This window comes from Bidens hawaiensis, unplaced genomic scaffold (assembly GCF_021521415.1).
Source record: "Bidens hawaiensis isolate Kalapana, Puna unplaced genomic scaffold, B.hawaiensis_p1.1 tig00023395_1, whole genome shotgun sequence".
NCBI lineage: Eukaryota > Viridiplantae > Streptophyta > Magnoliopsida > Asterales > Asteraceae > Bidens > Bidens hawaiensis.
The window spans coordinates 44,830-53,705 of NW_027493665.1; the positions used below are offsets into that span (position 1 = coordinate 44,830).

An 8,876-nucleotide genomic window follows, 5' to 3' on the forward strand; every position below is an offset into this window, starting at 1 on the left:
AGCGAATTAACTATTATAACGAATCTGGCTTTATAATGAATCAAGCATTATAACGAACTGGTCCTTTTGACGAATTGGACCCTTTCACGAACTGGTCCATATAGCGAACTGTTCCTTATACGAACTAGACCTTAGGGAATTGGGCTAGTTAGTTGTTCTTTTCCTTTAACGAATCAAGGCTAATTCGTCAGATTTCCGATAACGAACTAGGGTTAGGTCAGAGAATGTCAGAAACATTCTCTGACATTCCCTTCCTCGTACATGCCGCCTTTCCGGCGCCGCCGCCGGAAAACCGCGAACACGCCGGAAAAACCACCGTTTTTCGTCCCGCTCGATCCAGATCTGAGCTAGGGTGACCCCTAAGCTCATCATAGGTTCGGTTTATGCCCGATTCCACCCGGATCTCGTGACTTAAATGGTTTAACGGTGTCGGCTCGTCGTTTCGTGACTATATCTAACGGGTTAAGCTCATACAATATTAAACTATCATTACCTCGAGTCGGTAATCGGTTTCCTTCCTGGTCTCGGCTTAGGCAAGGACAGAACTAGAGAGAAAGCTTAAGTGTGTGTTTTGGTGGTGTATGGAATATGTGTAAAATGAGGAATTAAGTGGTGATTATGGTTTATATATTTATAGATCATGGGCTTAAGCCCATGGTCTTTTCCTTCTTTCTTCCACAACCCAAGTCCATAACCCATATCCATTTACCCAACACTAGCCCAACTCATATTCTATTTATCTAAACCGATAACGACCCACTATAAAATAGACGAAATTTATTTTATTATTATAACCAAAAGTAGGATGTTACAACTAGGCCCAATGGAGTTGAAACAAACCCAAAGGGTTTTGTTCCAACGCAGCAGCGAGTCAAGGACCATCGGCATTCCAAAATATACTACCATCGCTATCAGAATTCCGAGTTCCGATGTACGACGACATTCTGGCAGGCGGCGACCAGCTTGATTTGGCTATTACAGGTTATTAACTTTTATACTTTATAACTTATTAGTCTTGTTTTAATTTTTTTTTCTTATATTAATTTTCAAATAAGCTATTTGTTAATTGTTAAATGTTATATGTTCACGGCAATTGTTAACAGTTAGTTAGTTAGTTAGTTAACACACTTAAGAGTTATTCAGTTAACTCTTAATCTCCAATCAGGGCCGGCTCCGAGAAAGCAAAAAAAAAAATTTTGGGCCGAAGGCAAAAAATATTTTGAGTCTTAAGTATAATGAGTATTTTCTTGAATTTAAACAATTTTATTTTTGTATGAGTTTACTTGTTTATAATTTGGGTTGTATAATAAACTTTTTTTATAAAAATAAGATTAAAAATGTCTCAAATAAGATTAGAACCCATGACCTTTTAGTTGGAAGTAATACGCTTTGCCACTAAACTAAACTAGTGGTTATCTAATTGAGTTTAAACATTAAATATACATGTTGTATTTAATAAAAATACATATAAATTTAAAAAAAAAAATAATTCGGGCCTAGCGGGATGTCGGGCCTGTGGCCGTCGACCACCCTGCCACCCCCCAAGGCCGGACCTGTCTCCAATTTATGTTCAGTCATTTAATGTTAAATATTTTTATATTTGTTATTTTTTTAATTTTATATTTATTATTTGTTAATTAGCGATGTTAGCATTCCTTTTTTAAGTATGTCTCCTAAGTTTAAACACGTATCCGATAGTCAGAAACGTAAAAAGAGAAAAATAGAAGACAAGTTAAGAAAGACACAAATTAAGAAGAATATGCTAAGATACATATGTCTTATATAGATAATTTTTATATAAAAAAAATTATTTTGTATTATTAGTAGGAATATTGGATTTTAATAATTCCTATTCATTTTATCGCCACTGGTGGTTCCAAATTCAAAAAAGTTGGCTTCCAATGATCCCCCGTTAAAAAGGACTTAACGACGTTATACTTTTTTCCGAATTTTCAAACTAACTTTTCAGGGCTATTAATCGGAAGGAAGATACGAGTCGAATGATATAAAACTTAGCTTCAAACAATGATCCAAACGACTTGATTTTGGTTTATTGTAATTTCAAACACCCGAATTAAAGCATTGTTTCGTTATTTTGAAGCACTGTTTCTAACTAAGTTTTACACCAATCAACTCGTATCCTCCTAACGATCAAAAGCCCTAAAACATTTGTTTGAAATTCAGAAAAAAAGTATAATGCCGTTAAGTCATATTTAACGGGGGACCATTGGGGGCCAACTTTTTTGAATTTGGGGCCGCCAGTGGCGATAAAATGAATAGGATTATTATCAGCCAATACCATTTGATAGGGATTATTAAAATCCAATATTCCTTATTATTATTATTATTATCACATTTGTCTAAATTATATAAGAGTTTTTAAGTTTGTATTTTAGGGCCTTTTGTTTTTCATGTCCCAGGCCTTTGTTTTCTTTTGCATTCTCAGAGACGGCCCTGGATGAATGTATCATCTGTTAGACAACGTGTAGTGGGAGATAATATGGGCGAATTTTGGCTTGAGCATCACCCCCCCCCCCCATGCGATATTCGAGCGATTTGTGGGGGGGGGGGGAGAATTTCTCGACGTGTTTGTTTTTTTGAATAATATTATTATTATATTAGTATGTGGGTGTAATACACACACACTAGTTTTTATTCCCCGTATTACGGTGGTTGTTTTACATTATACGTTTCTAATATTTATATCTTTTTATGGATTTTAATTTTATTTATCATAACTAAGTTACCAATATACTTAAGATTTGATGACGAAAGGGTTTCACAAATAAATGAGATTTCCTCACATGGGGGATTTACAGGTGCGATTAACTTTTGCAGCCCTTTTCGAAATGTCGTGATAGTTTAGGTTATAACTGTCATGAAACTCATAGCCAATGCAGTTACAACAATTTTTGTACTGAAAACAAAGTTAATTCTGATTAACAACTTTGATTCTTAATACCAAAGTTAGTACTGAAGAACAAGTTTCGCGTTTCATATCCGACATTTGAGAAATTTGGATATTCAACTTGGGAGTAGAGGTACCCAAACCGGGTTTCTTTAATACCAGGTTCTGGGTAGGGAACCGGGTTCGAGTATTGGAAAATCGGTATTGGCTATACTCGAATCGGGTCCGCGTATTGTTTCTAAAAACCATATGCTATGACACCCTGTTCGGGTCAAGTATAGAACCAGGTATCTGAGTACTCTATTTTCGGTTATTGAAAGAAACCATATATATATTCGGGTTTTTAGGGTATTTTTCGGGTGTAGATTGAGTTTTTAAGGGTCTGCACTTTTATGGAGTATTTTTGTGGCATTTTTCATGTTTTTTTTTGTAACTTCGGGTATAGATCGGGTATTTGAAATAACGATTCCCAGATACCAGGTATGGAACCGATTCCGGTTTTCAGTAATACTGTGTACAAATCAGATCTGGTTTCGGTACAAATCGGATCTGGTTTCGGGTAAACGTTTTCGTATTGAAATGCATACCCTATCCGTACCTTACAGGCTGGGTCGGGTATGGGCTCGGGTAGTAAAAACCCGGTATAATAAAACCAGTTTCGATTGTGGTCCAATTCTGAATTTGGGTGTTTTTCACCACTTCGTGAAGTTCGAGGCTTTTGTTTTGTGGCTTATAAAGCTGTGGTCCAACAAAAACTCTAGCAAATAAAAGCCCACTCAAGATCAACTCTCTCTTAGTCTCTTCATCTTTCTATAGAACACACCAAAAGTTAGGTCATATAACTAACAACAAACATACTGTAGTTAGTTGCACTTATCGGTTCCATTTATGGTTTTTTTTGTGCGCGCGCATGGTATGTTAGCGAGACATATAGCCCACTCCCACTTAATGTAATTCTCTGTAATAAGTCTTTGTAGACAATTTCTATTTATAAAGATTGATACCTTATAAACCAGAGAATACAATATAAGAAGTAACTTTCAAATTAGCTTAATCCCAATTCTGCCAAAAGCTTATAAACTTTACTCATTTCAAATTGAACTCATTAATTTGGTCACCCTAACAAAGATGAAGGCAATGTTTATGTTTATTGTCATATAGAAGGCCCCTGTTAACTTTCTCACGGATCCTATTGAAGGGAGGTCTACTTTACGACCAGCTGATATTCTTGTGTTCGGGTGGGCAGGGGGGAAACACGCCTGTGTGGATCTTACAGGAGTGTCTCCTCTTGTTGGGCTCAGGGACCGTGGGTTTGTTGTGGGTCAGGCTGCGTTGAAGGCTGAATCGGGCAAAGTTGTTAAACACGAGAAAGCTTGTTTAGATAATCAACATGTCTTTCTACCATTTGCCTTTGATACATTTGGTTTTCTGGCTCCAGAGGTTGTGAAATTTTTGAGTAGGGTTCAGCGCGTCGTACACGGAACCTCTTCAGCTTCTAGGTCTCAAAGCTTCGTTTTTAGCAGGATTGGCTTTGCTGTTCAAAAGGGGGTTGCGGCGCAGCTTGTTGCCCGTTTGCCTGCCACTTTATTGTAATCGTTTTATAGTAAATTATATAAAACTTCGATTATTTTGATTAAAAAAAAATATATATAGAAGGAACTTAAATATTAGGTCCAAACTTCAAATCGTCTTACACAACCATTACATTCGATATATAAGTTAGATATTCTTGTAAAACTCCATGACCCAAAAATTGGAGACCCCACAGCCAATTTCCATAGAAGTGAATCCAGCCTCTTTGGCCAACACATTGAATTCTTTTGCGGTTCGCTCTTTGCCGCCGGGGTTAGCAATCAACATTATCATATCACCACCGAGGCGCTCTTAGAAGCTTCATCAATACAACTTAAATCACTTTCAAGGTCAGGAATGATTGATTCCACTACCACCACCTTACCACCATTCGACAATGCTGCCCAACAGTTCTTTAGAAGATTGACGCAATAAGTGTTACCCCAGTCATGAAGTATCCACTAAAAAGAAGTAAATCACTAAAGTTATTTAACAGAAAGAAAAGATTATTATTTAAACAAGCATTATATTAAAAAAAGAAGTTGATGTGCCAACCTTCATGAAAATAACATCTCCTTTAGGAACACTTTGGAACATATCTCCTCCAACATGCTCCACACCTAGTCAAGAGAATCAACCAACTATCATTAGATCCTTTGATAAAAGGAATATATCCAACAAACTAGGACCATTGGTAACAACAACTCTAACCAGTTATTAATAATCAAGTAACAAGACTTGACACGAATTACAAATTTACGGATCACTTTCTTCAAGAAACAAAGTAAAATCATATACATATACGAATATAAAATGCAAGACATGTTAAGACCACTTTCTTCACAAAACAAAGTAAAATCATACAGATACAAAAAGCATAGATTATCCACATGCGATCAATGTTGATGCTATAGGTTGTAATTGATTCTGTATAAGATAAGCTAGGTCACCTATGACCGGTTACGATTTGTTAATGATACATGATACTATGAATGTGTATCTGTTTATGAAATTGAACACATACCTTGATAAGGAGGTGCATCCTTAATAACATGAGGCAGGTCAAAGTTGATCCCCTTAATAGTAGGGTACTTGGAAACAATAAGCTCAAGATTAGCACCTAAACCGCCACCTACATCTACCAACTCTTTGATCCCCTTCAAATCCCTTGTACTTCTCAAGAATCATCTTCATCGCCATTTTTGTGTTGTCGAACATGCACTTGTTAAACACCTCATTGAATCTACGGTCTTTTACAGGATACTCAAATGCATTTACCCCCATGAGCTTTGTCAAATGGGACCCCTCCCTCAACAATTGCATCTTTCAGGTGATACCTGCCCCAAGTAAATGGGTCAATCATAAAAAAACTATTTCATTAATATAGGTTTAACTAGGTAAACTTTTTTATAAAATAGCTATAAAAGAAACATACCAAACAATTTAAAGTTTAAACTAATAATTACTAAAACCATTTGCAACTCACTAAAATTTGTAAATTAAAGATTTTAATTAGGTAGACAAGTAAAGTCATAGGTACTTAACCAAGCATTTAGAATATCCAAAATAGTATATTTTAAAATGTTTGGATAACACTGTATACATAATAATAGTTCTGTAAACATTTTATTTTAGGTGATGATTTGCATCAGAAGCAACACGCTTTCATCTTTTTGTGATTATATACAATATGGTTTTTTTAATCAATTTTTTAATTTTAAAGCAATTGCATATAATGTTGTTACATCAATTAGTTCAAAATATACAATTATACGAAAATGTAAGTATATCAAAATGCAAGCATGCCATATATAGTATAACAAAATAGTGTATGTAGAAAATGTAAGTATACCCATGTACACCGCCATACCACACTAGACTACACGACATTATACTATATTTCGTAATATTACAGCTAAATCATTATGTTATGTTACGTTATATGTTATGTTACTTTGTACTATGCTATGCTATGTCATATCGTATCATACTATTTCACAATATCACATTACGTCTAAAACATGAATGGGTTAAAGTAAGATTGGCATAGTAATACCCCCTTTTTGAGTCGTAAAGCATTTAACTATTTGTAAAAGAGGGGAGGTGGGGGTGGGGGGGGGGGGAGTGAAGAAGAAAGACAATTGCATGTGAACTACAACAATCATTTAACTATTTGTTTCACATGTTATCCCCTCAAGAAATACTTTATCATAGTCCATATATATATAAAAGATATTAAGATGCAAATATGGATAACTAACCAACAATCAACGAATACTTTATCATAGATAAGAAGAACTGATGAAGCAAGAGAGGCTCCATCTTGTCTTCGGACATAATGATTGGATAGGGCTGTCATGCCATACAAGTTCTTAGAACCTCCTTGGCCATCCTTTACTACGGTTGATGTGAGCACCGAGTAGCACGCGAGAAACCGAAGAATCCTTTCAATTAATGCCGGGCTTTCGTCGGTTCTTTTAGGAAGACTAGAAGCAATGTCAAAACAAGAGAAGCGGGCACCAGGAGTCTTCGCCATGATCTCAAAGAGATCAAGTTCTATAGCGGTTTTAACAACCATAGGAAGAACTATGCGCTCATTGATTTGATGTGCTCTAAATAGCCCTTCCTCTTCTTCGGACATCTTGTAAGAGTCCATGGTTGAAGGAAGTGATGTGGTGAACCTTTGTTTTGAGTGATGTTATATAAATTTATTTTCACTTTAATTCCAATAACATATATATAACACTCAAAACAGTATTATTCTTTGTTGTTTGTGGATGGGCAAGTCTCTAACACCTCACCAATCTATATCTATACTATTTAATAAATAAAGCTTTTTAGAATTATCATGGTGATTCTTACAAAATTTTCCCTTTTCTTCCTCGTATTAAATATATTTTTCTTTCTTATTAATAATTTTTTATTTCATTTTTTTTCTTCTTAATCTTCATTTCTCTTTTTAATAATTCTTTTCTGATTTAAAATTTTAATACCACCATAAGTATATTACATTGTTTTATATAATATATTATATTAGTTATTAATATTTGATTTTTATAATTAACTAACTTTCACGATGATTTTGAATATTCATTAAAAAAAACTAAGGTTTTAAATTTATTATATTAGCTAATTAATGTTAAGGTTTTATAAGAAATGATATTATTGGATGAAGAGACAAGATTAATATCAAAATTAAATTTCAATAAATTTTAACTTATTAAATATATATGATATTTACTAAATTACAAGTTTTTTCTTTCAAACCCTTAAAAGACATATTCACTATTGATGTATTCGCAGTGTTTATGTTACTTTAAACGAGCGGTTTTTTTAAGCGATTAAAATATCAAGCATGGTTCAGGTTAAAATAGTTTGTGATTATAATGAGTTTCGGTCCACATGATGGTTTAAAGAAATAGATACATACAACTTCTTTTTTTAATTGACTATTCATCAACTCATAATTTATGTTAAGTTCATCATAGTAAAAATCCACAAAATATATAAACACTAGATTACATGCATGTTTGGTTTTTCAGGAGGATAAAACTAGGGGTATTCAAGAAATCCGAAATTCGAAAAAAACCGAAATCGAAACCTAAATAAACCGATCCGAATTCTTATTCAGATCGGATCAATCCGAATATCCGAATAACTAATTCAGATTCAGATCGGATTCTGATATGGAATTTTTAAAAATTCGGATTGTTCGGATTATTCAGATATCCGTTTAATTCAAATAAAAACATGTTTTTAGTGATATTTTCCGGTTTAGTATATTTATTAGACTATTATTTGAAGTTTAAACCATAAATTTGTGTTAAGAGTAATTCATTTTTAAATGGCCTCAAAATCTAAGATTGTCAAGTCATAGGTTATGCCTGAAGTACATGTGAAAATACAATATGATAACCGTGTTATAGAAGCGAAAAGCATATCCGGAAATAATACTGGAACTCACAATTTTACTCTTAAAAAGAAAAATCTAACATCTTTAGATAAAATGATTAATTTCAAAGAACAAAAATTTCACTTTATTTTTGTTTTGCAATAAAGATTAATAAAAACAAATGCCAGTCACTATTGATGGTTGGTTTGTTTATAGACAATTTATTTTAACTCATGACCAGTTATGTGTTGCATTATTTAGATTTAAAAGCACAAACAATGTGAAACTACTAAGTTTTAATAACCGTGTTTATGAATTTTCTAACAACTTTTTATATTTATATTATGTAATGAGCAATTTATTTTACCATATAGTATCTCTTAATATCTGTTGAACATATTTTTTTATATTTGATATATGTTATATTTAAATAATTTTTTTTATATCAACCCGTATTACACGGGTATTTAACCTAGTAAATAATAATCATGAAGTATTTAACTT

At 33.5% G+C, this 8,876-nt stretch overlaps 1 pseudogene across 1 annotated transcript; it reads right to left on the reverse strand.

The window, feature by feature from the left end:
• Window positions 1–4,576: 4,576 nt before the first annotated feature.
• Window positions 4,577–7,142, reverse strand: LOC143567377 (caffeic acid 3-O-methyltransferase-like; annotated as a pseudogene). The gene is made up of 4 exons (XR_013141403.1): window positions 6,742–7,142; window positions 5,505–5,817; window positions 5,036–5,100; window positions 4,577–4,941 (listed from the first exon to the last, which is right to left on the reverse strand). The product of XR_013141403.1 is annotated as a caffeic acid 3-O-methyltransferase-like (transcript).
• Between the last annotated feature and the right edge of the window lie 1,734 nt (window positions 7,143–8,876).